Genomic DNA, 19443 nt, shown 5'->3' on the forward strand with positions numbered 1-19443 from the left:
CTTTTTATATATCTGCTTCATCACACTAAATTATTCTCTTCCAGAAAAGGTACCGTATCTTAACTCACTTTGTACTCCCGCACCTAGCACAAAGCCTGGTTCACAGTAAGTAGTCAAAGTACTAAATACATACATCCATGGAAGTACAAATTGAAATAGCTCACAGAGGCATGGGCAGTGAGTAAAACCTTCACTTAGAAAGTGAGACTTCAATTGTTCCTAAGGATTGGTAGAGGTAGATAGACAAAGGAAGGTAATTCCTAGTAAGGTGGATAGGGTCAGGTTTCACTAAAACCTCCAGACTGAAATGCAAAGACATATTCAGAAGAGTCTCAGTATAACCAGAGCTAAAGAGTTTCGCCAGATGAAAAAGTTGGGTCTAAGCCCTATAGTGTCAATACTAAGAAATAACATTCTGCTAAAGAGATTAAGGGGGGGCTTCCCTGGTGGCGCAGTGGTTGGGAGTCTGCCTGCCGATGCAGGGGGCGCGGGTTCGTGCCCCGGTCCAGGAGGATCCCGCATGCCGCGGAGCGGCTGGGCCCATGAGCCGTGGCTGCTGAGCCTGCGCGTCCGGAGCCTGTGCTCCGCAATGGGAGAGGCCGCGACAGTGAGAGGCTCGCGTACCGCAAAAAAAAAGAAAAAAGAGAGATTAAGGGGACATTAAATAATTTTGAGTCCCTAATGGGATATGACCAAAAATTTTTTTCAATTTAAATTACCGTATCTTGGTAGTCCCAAAACAGTGAGCAGTGGAAATAAAATACAGTGAGCAAAATGTTTTAGAAACAGTTTAAACTTGAATTGAGGTGATGAGAATAGGAAGCAAATGTTATATTAAGAAATCATTTGTAGAATTTACTGGCTAGTTAAATATGAAGAACTGAGGAGATAAAGCATAAAGGATGATTTGAAATGTTCAAAACTTGGAGGGAAAATTATGATACTATTGTAAAGAATAAGGACTTCGAAAAGTAAACCAATAAAAGGGAGTCAGTAGAGAGGTCTGCTTTCCCCCACGTATATGTAACTGTGAAATATCCATGTGGAAATATATAACAAGTTGCTGGAAATGTGGACCTAGATCTTTAAGAGCAAGCCAGCACTGATGATACTAAGTTTAAAAATTATATCCATAAATGCAAAATAAGATACTTCACACCCACTAAGATGGCTGCAATAAAAAGACAAAACCATGTACTAGCAAAGATGTAGATAAGTTGGATCTCTCCTACACAGCTGGTGGGAATGTAAAATGGTATGGCCACTCTGGAAAAGAGTTTGGCAGTTTCTTCAAAAGTAAAACAAAAACTTACCGTGGAGGGGGCAGAGGTAAATTCAGAGATTGAGATTGACATATACACACTACTATATGTAAAATAGATAACTAATAAGGACCTACTGTATAGCACAGGGAACTCTTCTGAATACTCTGTAATGACCTATATGGGAAAAGAATCTTAAAAAGAGTGGATAAATGTATAACTAATTCACTTTGCTGCACAGCAGAAATTAACACAACATTTTAAATCAACTTTACTCCAATAAAAATTTAAATAAATAAATAAATAAAATCAAGGCAACACTTGTTTAAAAAAAAAGATAAACAAGCACTGGGGCTGTCATACAACATGATGACTAACACCACGATACGGTATATTTGAAAGTTGTTAAGAGAGTAGATCCTAAGAGTTTTCACCAAAAGGAAAAATAAACCATTTTTTTCTTTTTTTTGCCTCTATGAGATGATGGATGTTAACTAAATTTACTGTGGTAATTATTTATGTAAGTCACATCATTATTCTGTACACCTTAAACTTACACAGTACTGTTATGTCAATTATTTTTTTAGATGAAATAAAATGCTTGCTTTCCTGAGATAAAAATGGTAATATGTAGGTCAATTATACCTCGATAAAACTGAGAAAAAATGTGAACAATTCAGCTGTTAAAAAAAAAAGAAAACTTACCGTATGATCTGGCAATTCCACACTTAGAAAGCTACCCCTCAAAAATGAAAACATATGTCCATTCAAAGACTTAAATGTTCATAGCACCATTATCCACAATAACCCAAATTGTAAAAATCCAAACGTCCATCATCTGGTGAATGGATAAACATAATGTGGTATACCTGTATAATGAAACACTATTCAATAAGAAAAATGAACTATCCACACATGGATGGACCTCAAAAAACATTATGCTAAGTGAATGAAACCAGACACAAAAGACTACATATTGCCTACTTCTATTTATATGAAATGTCCAAAAAAGGTAAATTTATAGAAACAGAAAGCAGGTCAGTTGACGCCTTGAGTTGTGGGTGGGAGCAGTAATTAACTACAAATGGGCTCGCGAAAACATTTCGGGGCTTTCCTTGAAGAATGTGTGGTACGTGTCTCAAATATTAAATGAATAAGGCACAGAAATATTTTGAATTTAGGGTAAGAACATGGCTAAACTATTGGTTTTTTGTTGCCAGTCACCAGAGGTTCTCTAAAGCACTAGGGAAATTAACCCTCCATCTCTGTATGTGAGGTTTGCAGAAACCCTACAGGTCACCTGTTCTGTGGATCAGATGCTCTTTGGGTCAAATTCCCTATGGTGGGATAAAGGTTTCAGAGAATGTGCCAAAGGAAGCCTTTTTGTGCATCTCCATATAGCCGAAAGTGTCCTCTTGCACGTGTTAACTCTAGAATCTTGACTGAGAAATGCGAACCATAGCTGGAGATTAATCTGATGAGAAGGCCCACTACCTTGATGCTTTTTCTCTCCTTTCCATTTATCTCTAGCTCTCTTTAGCTTGAGTGCAGTCTAAACCCCACTATTCCATTGCATTAATGTTTATATCAACTTCTATGGTTTTTAGTGCACCTGTTTGCTTCCTTTCCTCTTTCCTCAAAAGCAAACTAAATTTGAAAATCAAATCAGAATTAATAAGGATTAGGAGACATCAATGTTATCAAATCCAGAAGGAAAGAGAGGGGAAGTAGATGAAATCTGACAATATTTATAAATAGGAAGGAGTGGGAAAATAGCAGAGAAATGAGAAAGACAGATAAATTATGTCTGTCTCATCACATCCATTCCTCTTTCATATGTTGTATACCACCTCTAGCAATTTACCACACTCCAGCGCCAAGATAACAAGAAGCACAGGATTTCCTTAGAGACCACGGCTCTCACCTAGCCTTCGCAGGCCCACGTTTAGAAAAACAAAAATACTCAACAGCAACCAGAAGTTCACATTGGGCTGCTTGCTCCTCCTCCAGGCCTGATTTCTAGGCAGATTTTTTTCTAGCCTATGGAAATGTTTTAGCATTAATTTGACCATGGTTTCTTTCACACTTCCTTACTAAGGTATTAAAAAAGGGAATTCGCAGAAATTCATCGAGTGCCATCAGCGACATTTTCACAAGTGCTGAAGAAATGAATATGAAGATGGATTTCAGAAATAGTTCTTCAACTTATTTAGTTCATTTGCTGTTACAGAAGATCAGAGTCCAAGTGCGTATGTTGAATAAAAAGTTCAAGTTCTTAACATGTAGGTCCCAAACTCAAACCATTAAATTGACCCTGCATCCATGAAAACTCTCCATTGTTTCCACATGCACCTTTTCCTCAACCCCTATCCCCCAATACCTGTTTGACTGTGACTCGAGAGGCGTCTATATTCTATTTCATGGCTAAGAAAACACATTTTTTGTCAACTATAACTAATATAAATGTGCTTACCAGGACATATTAGACCTGCACATTAAGGTCAACTTATTTGGTCTGACTTGTGCGCCTTTAAAAATCTGTACTCTCATCTCCAGAGAGTAAGTCTGAGGGCAAGCTTACTACATAATTAGTGACTTGAGTTCTCCTAGGGGCTCAATTTCAGAAGGACATTATGAGCCATGAACAACTAAGAATATACCAAAAATAAAATGAACAGATTAAATGTAATCAGAGGCTTTCAAAACAAAAAAAAAATTTTTAAGATCAAAGAATCTTATTTGTGCAGGTTAATTGTATTACTTCAGGGTACCATGAAAACATAGCAAAGGTGGCTTAAACAACAGAAATTTTGTTTGAGTCCTGGAGGGCGGAAGTCCAAGATCAGGGTGCCGGCATCACCGGGTTCTGGTTAGGATTCTCTTCCTGGCTGGCAGATGACCTTCGCTGTGTGTCCATACAAAGCAGGGAAAGAGAGAGCAAGCTCTCCGGTATCTCTTCTTATAAGGGCACAATCCTATAATGAGAGCTCTACCCTCATGACCTCATCTCCAAACACTATCACATTGAGGGTTAGGACTTCACCATAAGAATGAGGGGGGAAGGGGAGACATAGTTCAATCCTTGGCAATAAGCTAGAATTAACTGGGTTTGGGAGCTGCATTACACTGCTAACTAATCTTGAACTCAGTGGATCCTGAAAACCATGCCTTTTCACAATTTGCTACTGGTAAGCCCCTCACTTCCACCCTTTATTTGGGCAGTTGGCCTACAGTCAATAGTATAGACCACTATAATAATAAATATTCAATTTTTTATCTTTTTTTGTACCTGATTTATTAGTCCAGGAGATTCATACCTTTGGGGTGGAGGGATCCTCCCAGCTTTGTATTATCTTCACATTTATTTAATAAGCTTGTTTTTTATATGTCCATTTGAGTCAATAACTAAAATGATAAAATATAAAAGGGAAGAGGGGAGAAGCATAGAACTTTCCCTATATAGACCCATTATCAGTATCCTTTGGGTTCTGTCATTTAATAAGTTTACCAAGCTATAATCATATATATTTTATAGTTTATCTTATCCATAATAAAATTATCAGATATCTTGTAAAATGCCTTCAAAATTCCAAGTATAGTATGTCTACATCATTTTTTGGACCTCTCATTTCAGTAACAATGACAAAAATTTGAAATGAGATGGCCCAACACATTTTGCTCTTGGTAAATTAATTCTGACTCCTTGTTAGGTGTTCTAACTCTATGAATCTTTTCTAATCTAACTCTAGTCTGCATTGGCATTTAGATCACCTTGATTTTCTATAACATTTAGGCTTCCGTGAAGTGTTCTATGATGGAATGTTGCTCATATTTTCTTTTTCAATATTTCAATTTAATTCAGTTTTTTCCATAACATGATTTTACAAGTACCATCTGCATTGCTTGAAACTGATCACATGAGAAGCTCTTCAGAAGTGCTTATTAAGGGACTTCCCTGGTGGTCCAGTGGTTAGGACTCAGGTACTTTCATTGCAGGGGGCCCAGGTTTGATCTCTGGTTGGGGAACTAAGATCCCACAAGCTGCGCGGCAAGGCCAAAACCAAAGATAAGTGCTTATTAAAAGAATGAGTAGCGGGCTTCCCTGGTGGCGCAGTGGTTGAGAATCCGCCTGCCGATGCAGGGGACACGGGTTCGTGACCCGGTCCGGGAAGATCCCACATGCCGCGGAGCAGCTGGTCCCGTGAGCCATGGCCGCTGAGCCTGCGCATCCGGAGCCTGTGCTCCGCAACGGGAGAGGCCACAACACTGAGAGGCCTGCGTACCACCAAAAAAAAAAAAAAAAAAAAAAAAAAAAAAGAATGAGTAGCATTCCCTTTTAGAGCAGCTATGGGGGGTTAGTTTGTGGTTATAGGAGAAGCAATGCTGAAGGAATTCTGAATGAGTTATAGGCTTTCAGGAGGCAGAGCAGAGACAGGGGGGGACAGAGCACAAACTGAAGAACACAGAGGGAGAAACAAGGGGAAGATTCAGAAGAGAATTAGGGAAGATGGGCAATGTGGGTTCAGTTACAACTTGGGGACCATTAAAGGCTGCATGGGAAGCAGTGAAGACCAAGGGCACACATTAAGTTGGGTAAAGAAAATCTGTTAAGAGAAAGACACAAAAGCAGTGAAATATTTTTTTTAAACTTCCAGATAACAAATAAAAGACAGACATAAAATTGTGGTTAACTGTGTCAAATGTTGTCTCATGAGGTTATTATTCTGAGCAAATTCGAAAATACAGGAGGGTAAGATGGACTTGGAGAAGATCAGGACACACCCGATATTATTCATTATTATTTCCTCTCAGCCTGCAGAACTGTTTAATATAATTTCACCTGTAGCTTGATCATCTCCCCTTTAATTTAGCTATAGTAGTTCTATCATCTTATCCTTTTTAAACTTATTTTTTCATTTAAGATTTTGTGAGAAAAACTAACTCTTCACTGGAAATGTTTGTAGACCATTGAACTCTAATTTAAAAACCAACATATACCCAATTACATTTGATTCAAAAGTAATGCCAGAGGACAAAATGCAGGATTTTTAAATTTAAAAACAATTATTCTCAAATCACATATACTATATAGAAGAAAATGCAAATCCAAGTGGATCTATTTTTTATTTGTCCAGGCTTCATTAGATATTACTATTGTGAATGCAGTACAACTCATGAATTACATAAAACATTTTAAAGGGTTTGTTTACATGTGAGATAGTAAGTTTCCATAGAGTTACCTGAAATTGAAAGTTCTCCCACCTTCTGGGCTTAACCAGTCATTTAAATTTTCAATAAAAAGGCTTTAATCTGGTTCATTAATTTCTCAGGGCATTCTTATGCTTCTTATGTTATTTCTAGTTACCACTGACTCCTTTTTCCTGAGTCTGTCAAAAGTTTAGTTTCACTTTATCCTGTTCCTCTTCTACATTACTTCAAATCACATGCAACATTCCTCTGATTTCTCTCATTTCTCTAAAATATGCCTAACTCAAGGCTGTGTTATCTACAGAGAGCCTATTTTTACTGAAGGTTTTGGGCAACAAAGGGTGCCACGTTTACTATACAATTTTTTTTTAATATGTATTTATTTACTTTGTTGTGCCAGGTCTTAGTTGCGGCTTGCAGGCTCCTTAGTTGCGGCTCGCCAGCTCCTTAGTTGCAGCACGTGGGCTCCTTAGTTGTGGCATGCGAACTTTTAGTTGCAGCATGCATATGGGATCTAGTTCCCTGACCAGGGATCGAACCTGGGCCCCCAGCATTGGGAGCACAGTCTTATCCACTGTGCCACCAGGGAAGTCCCAACTATATAATTGTTTTTAAAATCTTAAAATTGATTATTAGATACCATTCCCCTACATTCAACTGGGCATTTCCTACCTTGAGGAATTCTCATCAATCATGGCCTACTTTGGACCCAACTTTCTGTGTTCTTCTCCTGTCTCTACCAGACAGCCTCCAACTCACTATTCCAGTAATTTTTTTTTAAACATCTTTATAGGAGTATAATTGCTTTACAGTGGTGTGTTAGTTTCTGCTTTATAACAAAGTGAATCAGCTATATGTATACATATATCCGCATATCTCCTCCGCACAGAAATCTCTGGCATTCTTATACACTAATGATGAAAAATCTGAGAGTGAAATTAAGAAAACACTCCCATTTACCATTGCAACAAAAAGAATAAAATATCTAGGAATAAACCTACTTAAGGAGACAAAAGACCTGTATGCAGAAAATTATAAGACACTGATGAAAGAAATTAAAGATGATACACATCGATGGAGAGATATACCATGTTCTTGGATTGGAAGAATCAACATTGTGAAAATGACTCTACTACCCAAAGCAATCTACAGATTCAATGCAATCCCTATCAAACTACCACTGGCATTTTTTACAGAACTAGGAAAAAAAATTTCACAATTTGTATGGAAACACAAAAGACCCCGAATAGCCAAAGCAGTCTTGAGAACGAAAAATGGAGCTGGAGGAATCAGGCTCCCTGACTTCAGATTATACTACAAGGCTACAGTAATCAAGACAGTATGGTACTGGCACAAAAACAGAAATACAGATCAATGGAACAGGATAGAAATCCCAGAGATAAACCCACACACATATGGTCACCTTATCTTTGATAAAGGAGGGAAGGATATACAGTGGAGAAAAGATAGCCTCTTCAATAAGTGGTTCTGGGAAAACTGGACAGCTACATGTAAAAGTAGGAAATTAGAACACTCCCTAACCCCACACACAAGAATAAACTCAAAATGGGTTAAAGACCTAAATGTAAGGCCAGACACTATCACACTCTTAGAGGAAAACATAGGCAGAACACTCTATGACATAAATCACAGCAAGATCCTTTTTGACCCATCTCCTAGAGAAATGGAAATAAAAACAAAAATAAACAAATGGGACCTAATGAAACTTAAAAGCTTTTGCACAGCAAAGGAAAAGCTTTTAAGTTTCATTAGGTCCCATTTGTTTATTTTTGTTTTTATTTCCATTTCTCTAGGAGGTGGGTCAAAAAGGATCTTGCTGTGATTTATGTCATAAAGTGTTCTGCCTATGTTTTCCTCTAAGAGTTTTACAGTGTCTGGCCTTACCCAGTAATTTCTTATGCAGTGCAGTTCAGCTCTCCACCCACTAGCCAAATAATGTCCAGGTTCATGTTTGCACACTCAGAAATTCATGAAGATGATTTGCTAAACAAAGGATTGTTGACTTTAAATTTCCAACATTTCACAGCAAAACAACTGAGGGCTATTTGAAATTGGTTTTCAAATTCTTAGGAAGGTTCCCTCCAGCTGTCTACAGCAAGATCCTACATGTCCTGAGTCTTATTTTTATCTTTCTGAAACATCAGTTGATAACAACTATAGGCACAGACAAAAAATTCTGGTATCCTAGAGTTGTTCCCCAACCATCAAAAACCAATTTTGTTGACAAAATCTATTCATTACTTAGCTGTATTATCAATTGGATGAGAATACATAGAGCACAGATTTCAAATGTAACTCTTCTATCACCTTATATAAATAACTTTTAATCACCTTCCTGAAGATAGGGGCTTGTAGTACCCAGAGTTTGAAAAGAAGCAAAAGGAAAGTAAAAGAGTCTTTCCTCCTCTTAGGGGGAAACTAGCTTAAACTCTAGTTACCAAAGAAATACAATTCTCTCCTCTCTCTGTGGACCTATGTTGCCACTTGGATTTATGGTGACAACGTTTCCTGGCTCTCTGGATTTATGCCTGACACTGAAATTGCACAGACGGCCATTTACATTTCTTTAGAAGACTTTTTAACTCTGTAGCTCTAACAACTGCTTTTGAGCAAAGGGAACTTTGCCTTTGCTAACTTTGAAGGTCAAAGTCTTGCATTTTGTGTTTCTTCCTTACCATTACTATATTATGTGTAGCTGACACAGCCTGAAGATACGGCATGATACACCATATGTGTTTAAGGGTGGGGGACAAAATCAACCCAAAGGAACTGACAGTCACCTTCACTATGCCAGTTTGTGTACAACAATTGATTTATGTTCCTCTTTTCTTCAAGAGCCAGAAGGTGGCATCTGACTACTTATTTTAATATTTGTGTTTATTTCATTAAATATATTATACTTAGATTGACAACTTAAACTTATCTTCTATTTTAAAATATAGAATTAAGTACAGCAAGTTAACTTGCTGGAGAAAAAACAAATGACACGAAGCAAAAAATATAGAAAGGCAATAAGGCCATCTATCCTCAGATCCACAGAATAGATCAGAATTGTCTTCAAATGATTATGACCTAAATATTTTTAGAAAGACTTCCACAGTGATTTTGAACTGTTCAACCAGTAGTAAGACTATTAAAATGAAAAGGTAAGAAAAATACATACTATCTTTCAAATTACCCTGACTTAGGCCTAAACTTCAGAGATCTAATTAGGTCTCAGATCTAGAGAAATGAAAGGAAATGACCTCTCAGCTTAGAAGGCCATCTCTTTTCTTTTCCCCTTAGACAGCCTATGTTCACTGTGAATTATCTATCACAATATTAGTAAAATTGAGGAAGAACAAACAGGAAAACATAGATGAAATGTTTTAAAGATGTTGTTCCTCTTTTTATAATTTCATTGCCCTTCAATATATCCACTGAAAAAAACACAGTTTGTTATTATTCTGTACACTCTTGGTGCTAAGCATGTTGGAGGTAAAGGAGAACAAGCTATGATCCCTGTCCTCAAGTCACCCACAACCAAGCCTGGAAGGTTGTCACAAAGAGGTCATCAAAATGCAATGCAGTAAAGGCAATGACAGATGTGCAAAACTGTGAGAAAAGCTCAGAGCAAAGTATTTCCTGAGGAACACAGTGAGAGCAAGTAGGAGAGCCCGGAAGGCTTCCTGGAGAAGGCAACCTGAACTGAATTTCATAACATTAGCAGGAATTCCACATAGACCAGTAGGCTAAGAAAGTAGAAATGGCATTCTAGGCAAGAGACTACCAGAAAAGGCTGTGAGGATGGCATGGGTGGGTGCTAAATGATACAGTTCCTTATATGCTATATATTGATATCAGCATATATATTAAAGGGTTTGATATTTAGCCTGTAAGAGTTAGGACTCTTCTGAAGGGTTACACACCAATCTGTGACATGGTCAAATGTGAGTTTTAAGAAGATCACTCTGGTGGCAGGATGAAGAATTAGTCATAATGGGATAAGACCGGAGGCAGGCAGTTGAGTTTGGAATCTACTGCGTGAGATGATGAGGGTTAAACCAAAACCTTGTTATAAGGACAAAGAGAAAAGAATCTATCCCAGAGCTACTGAGGTGGGAAAGTTGGCAAGATTTTACGGTATGTATGGTAGGGTGTGCAAGAAAGGTGGGGTCTGCAGCGATTTCTTGTGTGGTTGCTGGATGGAAACTAATATCATCAGTTAAGATAGAAAATACAGGAAGAGGGAAAATTTTTAAGAGGAAACAAAAGTGCTCATATTCAGAAGTATTGAGAGAGATGCCTACAAGGCATCCTGTGGAGAGGTCTAGTTAGCAAAGGGCTGTGTTAACTATACTGTAGAGGTCCAGGTTAGAGACATCGATTTGGAAGTCTTTAGTAAAGGTTAGAGATAATGAGAATAGCCAGGATCTCTCAGACAGAATTTGAGCACGAAATAAGGGGCTCTAGAAAAACCCTTAGTGAATTCCAACCTTTAAGAGGTGGGCAGAAGTTCCCAGAAAAGAAACTGGGAAGTTAATGTCCATTTTTCAAAATTATCAACGTGACTGAAAGAGAGTATGTGTTGACAGTCCTAATGCCCTGCACTTTCCTTTAAAAAATGACAATGAGGCTTGCAGGTATTTAAGTACTTAGGGTGTAAACCCCACAAATTGGAACTTTTCGTTTTCCTTGGATGTCTCTCTGCCTGAGTTTTTACTTCTAAACATAAATTCTAATGAACAGTCGTTAATACTCTTCTTACAAATAAAGATTTCCTCTTCAAACATTTACAGAATTTTCTTGTGTGAAACGCTTACTAAAAAGAATGTCTTGAAGAGTGGCAGTGAAGAATTGGAAGCCCTGGATGGAGAAGAACTTTGAGAGTTTGGCTGCAATGGAGCAAAATACAACAACAGGTTTATTACCAGATGAAGAAAAATAATAAACACGTTGCTCCCCGCTTTATTAGTCAAGGGTTAGTCGTATATAAAAGACCATATTGCAAAATTCTACACTCAAAGACAAGTTGAACAGTTTTCTTTTGGAAAATCAGTTATACATTTCTAGGACTTATTATTTTTCCACAGTTAAATCTCTGTTCCTGTCCTTGTCATTTCGTATTTGGTATTCCAAAACCCATTCCTCACCACCTGTCTTAGCCCTCTCTTCAATCTGTCCAAAATCTTACAGCTGAAATCATCTTTCAAATCTCTTCTTTCACCACAGTACTTTCTTCCTTAAGATTACTTTTCAATGTTTTAAATCAACATTTTCTGGGAGCCCTCAGGGACATACTAGTTAACATCTTCTTAGCCTCAAAAGAAATATATATGTATATATATAATTTAATTTTAACAAATGATAATTTATTGAGCTGTGAACAATTAAAACAGAAACAAAAATAGTAACACCTTTTATGTGTGTAGTTACTGAAATTTTTCCAAGGCTTTTCACCTTATTAACTTTAATAACTTCTATCCTTTGACTGATGTTATTCTCATTTTAGATGGAAGAAACTGAGACCCAGAATGTTTAGGGGCTTTATCCAAACTCATGCAAGGTCAAAATGAATTTCAGAACTCAGTTTTCTCAATTATCTACCTAGTGCTTTCTCTACTTAAGTAAAATGGTATATCTAACACTGCCTGGAATTAATGCCAATAAAAAAAGGAACAAACATTACTGTGTGCCTATAGTACATCTGGCACTGAGCTAAATAAATTATACAATAATTTCCATTAATTTTCTCAATCCCCCATCATTTCTTTTTTTCTAACTGAGGACTAGGAGTATAAGAGCCAGTAATATTACTCATTACATAAGTAATAAACAAAGCAGTATAATTTATTTCATCATTAATAAAGGAATAATTTGAAACTATCTTTCTGCTCCCAAAGTCTGAGTTCTTTACACCTAAGTGCACTGTCTCACATAGTAAAAAGCTTCAAGCCCATTTCCATCTGTTATATCTACACAATACAGTTTTATTGAGTGGCAATTATATTAGAAATATATTGCAGACAAGGTGATAATGAAAGAAAAATGCCATCAGCCCTGACCTTGAGAAGCACCCAGTCCTGGACGGAACACCAACAAGTAAACACAGCAAAAAGTACAAATTTTTCCTTTAATAACAATGGGGGAGGGGTAAAGATGAAAGGAGTTTTGTTAAAAAGAATGTAAAAGAAACTGAAAATATTTCTAAATGTTAAAAAATATGTAAAATGATTGTTCAGTAACAAAGCTCTCAAAACAGTGATTCTCAAACCTTATTTTGTTATACATTAGGACATTTTATTATAACCATGGACAACCTGTACGTCTGAAAGAAACTAAGGACAAATTTTAATCCACATAACAAGCTATAGGTATATGAGGGAGATGAATCATGACATTCAATAAATAATGATACCTCACCTATAGCACAGTCAGGAAGCATGGTCCTTCAAGGGATGAAATACAGTATGCTTGGTACAAACTATGAATGTATACCTGATAAGGTAACTTGCACGTATGCCTATTTAGTAAATACTTATTGACTCTGGCCGTGAGAAGGAGGTGGTGTGCACCTGGAAATGAACACTGAAATGTTAAATACCCAGAAAGCAGAATTGTGCTCTGTTAAAAACATCTACTAGCCATCATGCAATCAGCGTAATAAATTTTACAGCTCACATATCATATTCTACTGCTGCTGACCCTCCTGCTGCTAAATTATTTCCATCTTTCTAAGGTACGAGAATTCTACATAAACAGAATCCCATAAACGTCATCCTATTATTCTTACCGAATTCAATTATCAATAACGTTCATTAAGGACCAACTATGAGCCAGGCACTTAATAGAAGTTTCCTTGACAAATGGACAAAATTTTGGAAAGACTGACCTCACTGATACAGATACTATGTCCTAGTTATTCTGCATTCCTTTAATACACACACATTAATGTCACATTTGTAACAGGTTTAGATGGGTATTTATCAAGTGTGGATTTAAGGAGTCTTATTCTTGGTAAATTCAAAATCCATTTGAAACATATGGGTTCATTGTTTCAATCCAAATTCATCTTTTTCAAGTTTAAATGAATTGGTTTTGAAACATGAATTTAGAAAGGCAAAAAGACTAATCAAAGAAGCTCCTAAGACTTCTCACCCCTGAAGAAACATATGGATGTTATTTAAAATCAATTCAGAAGAAAAGACAGGTTGAAATTTCTTATTTAAATCAAAGCTTGTCTTTGCAGTATTACATACGGCATGATTATTAGAAGATGTGTACCAGAAGGAGTTCACTTTAGCAATCGACACAAACTGACTCTGGCTGATGTAAGCAAATAAAAAGGAGTTTTTAAAAGATGTTATAAGGGGAGGACCCAGATTTGAATTACTAAGGAGCCTGGAGAAGAGAAGGAATCATGTAGCAACGACACACCCGGAACCACAGCCAAACTCCAACCGGAGAGCTACTGCCAAGCGGAACCCTGTTGCTGCCACCACGAATCTCTTAATCCCATGTCGCACCCTCCCACATTATTGGCACTGGACGCTGGGTGACACCACTTTCCACTGGCACAACCAAGAAGTTTCTACTGCTCTCCCTTCCTGGTATCATTTGCTTTTGATTTAAGATCCAGAGTGAGTGGTCTGATTGGCTCAGCCTAGATGACTGTATAGTACACTCACAAAATGGAAGGAGATTCAGATGCTATAAAGAAAGTTATAAAGATAAATATTAACAAGATGATATTAATGTTTCCCACTGTGAAAAGTGCCCTACATTCGTCACCTCTTATCTCTGATTTTGCTCAATTCTTCCATTTCTGTCTTCTTTCCTAAGTCTATAATGTGCATCCCCCTACAGAATTTAAAGTCACATCCCTATTCCTTAGGACTTGACTATATCTCTATTGGATATGATTGAGTTCATCTGCATTGAACAGAAAGCCTCCAAAACAGCACTGGTTTAAACAAGTTAGAAGTTTTCTTATCTATCACAAAAGGATTTTGAAAACCAGCTGCCCAGAATTGTCACAGTGGCTCCATAATTATAATGAGATCATGACCCACTCTTTCCATTGTACCGTCGAGGGCACCTCATCGTCCAAAATGGCTGCCAGAATTCCAACCATCACATCTGCAAGCCAGCAAAGTGAAAAAGTGGAAGGGACAAAATGCTGTTTGCCTCTTCCCTCATAAGGAATTCTTGTGGAAGCCACACACGAAACTTCTGCTTACATTTCATTGGCCTTACTTAGTCACCTGTTTGTACCTAGCTGCTCAGAAAATTAGGAAATAAATCTTTAACTTGGGCAGCAATATGCCAGGCTAAAAATCGAGATTCTGACACTACTGAAGAAGGGGTGAGTGGCTAATGGGGAAAGAGGGGGTGTAAATAGCACTGTCTCAAACAATTTGTTTTTACTGTTCTCTCAGTATTCCCTCTGTGGTATTTTTGTCTCACAAACAGAATTGGCTGAGGTAAACAAGTATCATCTCCTGGAATGCACACAATTATTTAAAAGCAGGCTTCTCTAGTACATACTCATTGTTTGCCTCAACTGGTAGTATTTCCTGCTCTCCACAAAAAATACCTCAATTGCTTTAGGAAATTTTTCTTCCTTCAGTCTCAGCCATATGGTTTACTATGCTCTACCCTCAGTTCCAGGGCTCAGTGTAGTCCATCACCCAGGTCCTAAAATTTGAGGCAGTAACTGGGATCTTATTTCATTCAATAAAAAAAAAAAAAACAGGAAATTTGGGGGTAGATATGTATTTCCTGCTCTCCACAAAAAATACCTCAATTGCTTTAGGAAATTTTTCTTCCTTCAGTCTCAGCCATATGGTTTACTATGCTCTACCCTCAGTTCCAGGGCTCAGTGTAGTCCATCACCCAGGTCCTAAAATTTGAGGCAGTAACTGGGATCTTATTTCATTCAATAAAAAAAAAAAAACAGGAAATTTGGGGGTAGATATTTCTGGGGGTAAAATTCAGCCAGGTAACAAATAATTTTTGTACATGTACAATGTATCAACAATAGTTCTAGACACTTAGAATATAGCGGGGCATTGATTCAGGTGCAGACGACACAAACCATTCTAGATAGTTTAAGCCGAAAGGCATTTGGTACAGGGTCCTTAGTTTACAAAATCATTGGAGGAGCTGAAGGAACCAGACCAAGCCTCAGTCTTTAGAAATGATTCCCAGAACACCAGAAAAGAATTGACCTAATAAGGCAGCTGTTTTCCCTGTTACCAGAAAGCTGGGTAATCAGGAAGCTACTGGTTCAATCGCTGACTCAAGTATCGCAATGTTTCCTTCAAGATCCCAGCTTGAGGAAGCCAGCTGTTGGCCCCAAGATCACATCACCTTGACTACAATTCAAGCACTATGCCCTGCCTCCTGGCACAAGACTGGACACTGGAAACTCTAATAACATTGATGCAGAAAAAGCAAACAAACGAAGACCAAAATCTCCACAACTGTGCTTACCTTCAGAACTCGTTGAAGCAATACAGTAGAGACTGGCTTCCTTCCACCTTGCAAATCTTACATGGATGGCTTTGTTGGCATAAATACATCATCTGAAAAGGAGTTTAGAAACTGTTTTAAATGTCCCTGTCTCAAAAATGAAGTGAAGGATATTACAGAGGAATAATAATGGAGTTTTTGCATCCAGTCTGCAGTATCTGTCACAAGCAGTCAACAGGGTAGATGAAATCTGTCTTCTGTGACATTGAATCTCTGTCCTCTTAAGGAGACTCCTCTCCTCCTTATGAGTGACAAACTAATTAAACGAGGAGGCCATTAGATGGAGGCAGCTCTATTACCATGGCAGCCTTCATAAGCAAACCAAACTCTAAACCTGTCAATGCCTCAAGGTTACGATATCAAAATGCCAAGGACGACCAATCACAAATAGCCAACTAGGCTTAAAGCTGCAGCCAATCAATAATTTCCTTACTTTGCTTCTGCCCTTTCTCTAGAAAAGTCTCTCCCTGTCCGTAGAGCGCTAACCACTTCCATTCTGGTGCTGCCCAAGTCAAATCCGTTTTTGCTCAAATGAACTCCTAAATACTGTAATATGCCTCAGTTTATCCTTCTAACAGGAGCAAATGGAACAGATTTACACTCTAAATAGTATGGTAAGTACAGGTGAGTCTTTAACTTCTCTCAGCCATTTCACCATCTTGAAAGGAGACAGCCTGAAAATGACACTGATCAATGAAAAAGAGCAGAGCCAGGAACTTCAGAGAGAAATATATAACTAGAGCTCCAATGACATCACACAGCTCTAGATCAAGCCATGCCTGAATCCCGTCTTCCTTGAACTGCTATGTTAACTCAGCCAATATACTCTCTTTTGGGTTAAGCCATCTTGACTGGGATTTTCCATCTCTGTCAATTAAATGATTCTTATTCACACAGCGTTTAGAACCAGAAATGGGGTATTGAAAAAGATTTAACTTATGCAGAATTGTCTACATTGAAGTAGGGGAAAAGGTCATGAGGACTCTGTCATCTGGAGCTGAGAAAACTGGCAACCTTTGTTATAGGGTATGAAAACTCCTTGTTAACACAATAGCAGTTGGTCCACCGCCCAGGCCTGGGCCCTGGGGGTGAGCGGCGGCCTAGGACCTGGAGGGCAGAGGCTGCGGCAGGGCCTGGGCGGCCAGAGCGGCGCGGCGCGAACTCTGGCTCTCGGCTCCCCGCGCCTTGTGACGGGGTTTGGGGGCTACAGCGGCCAGGCGCTCCCCGGGGCAGATGAGGAAACGGAGGCTCAGAGACGTCACATGACTTTCCGGAGGCCCCTCAGCCAGTGTAGCCCCACACCCCTGCCCCTGGGCTGCCTGCAGGACTCTGTCCTCTGCCCCTCAGTAGCAACAAACTCCCAACAGTGCCAGTGGGGTCTTTCATTAACGCTCCCGGGCCGCATCCGTCAGCCTGCAGAAGTGGAGCATCACCGATGGCTCCATCCCCACTCTTGGCAAGAAAACGAGGCTTTCCCGGTGCCACCAGTACGTGATTGTCACCAGCTTCAGCCACCTGCTAGGCACCAAGCTGGGCCCGAGATCCAGCGAGCACAATCCGCGCAAACGACGCACCCACCTCGGGCTCCTACGCCGACGTGGGCAACGAAAACACCTTCCGCGTGATGGCCTGTTCCAATGTATACTGTGTGCTGCGGAGGCCCCCGGAGTTCGCCAGCCGGACCCCGAAACTCTGTTCATCTTCTGGGGTCTCCCAAACAAGATCCAGGAACCCCAGGGAAGCCTGGCGTGCGTCACCCAGTGCGCAGGCGTGGTGTGCCCAGCACCGAGTCCCGCGCGCGCACGCACGCACGCGCTCTCTCTCGGCCGCATGCGCCAATTTGTGGACCTCTTCCGGGGTGAAACAGGCAAGGACAGGGAAAAGTCCCGTTCGCGGTCGAGCGCGGGTTGGTTTGTCACGGCGATTGCACGTCTATAGCATGGTCCCCCTGCACCCCCTCCCCAACTGTTGCAGCCAGCAGCCCCGCCAGCAGTGCATGCCCTACCGCTACTATGAGCCCAAGGGGCTGGACGAGTTTCACCTACATCTGGAATGAGCCTAGCAGCAACGGCATCACAGACTCATCACAGAGAAGAGGGTCTTATCATCCTGAGCCCAGTTGTACAGAATCACCTTCTCCCACACCCCTCCTGAACCTAGGTCACCCTGCCTGTGGGACCCTCACAAGGGACACAGGAGAAGTGGCTCTCCACCCAGCCTCTCGACCAAGGGCCATCTCTGGCCAATCAAGGCTGGTCCGAGTGTTTTTTGGTCAATCTGGGCCTTGAAGAGGGTGAATCCTCCAGCCATTCAGGGCCTGGGGGTATCTCTTGGCCAAATCAGGGATTTGGGCTTCTTTCTATGTGGTTAATCAGGTGTTGGGGGTATTTCTTGTCCAGTCAGGGTCTGAGCATAGACAGGTTATTTCTGAGTAATCTGAAGCTAAGGACATGTCCTTTCCCATGATTCCTTTGTTCAGAGCCCCAGGATGGACCCCAAATTACTTCCCATTGGCTGGGACAGTGGGGTCCTGTTCCAAGGAGCTGGGAACTCTGTGTTGCCCCCTCCCTTCCCAGAGCCAGAAAGAGGTTTTGTGGATGTGGGAGCTATCTGGAGGCCAGGTTGGGACATTTGTGGGGTTGGAGGGCCCAGGGGTGGGAGGCTGGTGTTTGGGTTCTTGGCTCTGCCCTGAGTGGCCTTGGACAAACCCCTTGCCCCCTCTCTGAGCATCCTTCTGCCTGTGTCAGGTTCTAATGTCTGAGAACCCTCCCACCTCTCCCACCAACCACCTTGGGTCTTGTCCTCCTGGGTCCTTCCTCCATAAGACTGGCCCCTCCAGCCCCCACTCCTTGCTGGGGGGCTCAGCTCCCTGAGGGTCTGAGGCTCCCTTCCCAAACTCCTCCTAGAAACTTGAGGCTATTTTTTTTCATAGACTCCCCCAGGGTTTGGTTTGGGGGACTCTGATAAGAAGGGACAAACCTTCAGCTCTTTCCTTAGCCCCTCCACTCAGCTGCCATTAGCTGGGATTTTAAAGAGCCAGGCCCCTTTTTGGCCATCCAGCAGTGAGGTTTTCCACCAGCTGGAGGAAATTTGGGGCTGAGAAAGGGGTGGATCCCAGCTACTCTGGGATTTCCTGCAGCACCTTTGTCTGCAGCTGCTGGAGTTGTCCAAGAGTCTCCCCCAAACTGGGCCTGGGAAGGTTCTAGGGGGCCAGCCAGGATCTGTGTGGCCTGGGTTCTATCCCCTCACTCTACATCAGGCACTTTATTGCTGGGCCTCGGTGGGGTGTGTTTGCACCCTGCTCTTCTGGAGCCTGGAAGTGAAGATTGGCGGCCTTCCTGGAGAAGGCTGCTAGCCGTGAGCCATTGCACATTGGGGTGGAGGTGAGGGCCCGCAACTACCCCAGACCTGATTTTGTAATGATTGTACAAGAATAAAT

The 19443-nt window shown here is 40.4% G+C and overlaps 1 pseudogene; it reads left to right on the top strand.

Moving 5' to 3' along the window:
- The first annotated feature begins 16304 nt into the window (after positions 1-16304).
- The window catches only part of LOC102982733 (alpha-N-acetylgalactosaminide alpha-2,6-sialyltransferase 6-like), a 120198-nt pseudogene continuing 117059 nt past the window's right edge, over positions 16305-19443 (top strand).

The sequence above is a fragment of the Physeter macrocephalus genome, chromosome 18 (genome assembly GCF_002837175.3).
Source record: "Physeter macrocephalus isolate SW-GA chromosome 18, ASM283717v5, whole genome shotgun sequence".
Lineage (NCBI taxonomy): Eukaryota > Metazoa > Chordata > Mammalia > Artiodactyla > Physeteridae > Physeter > Physeter macrocephalus.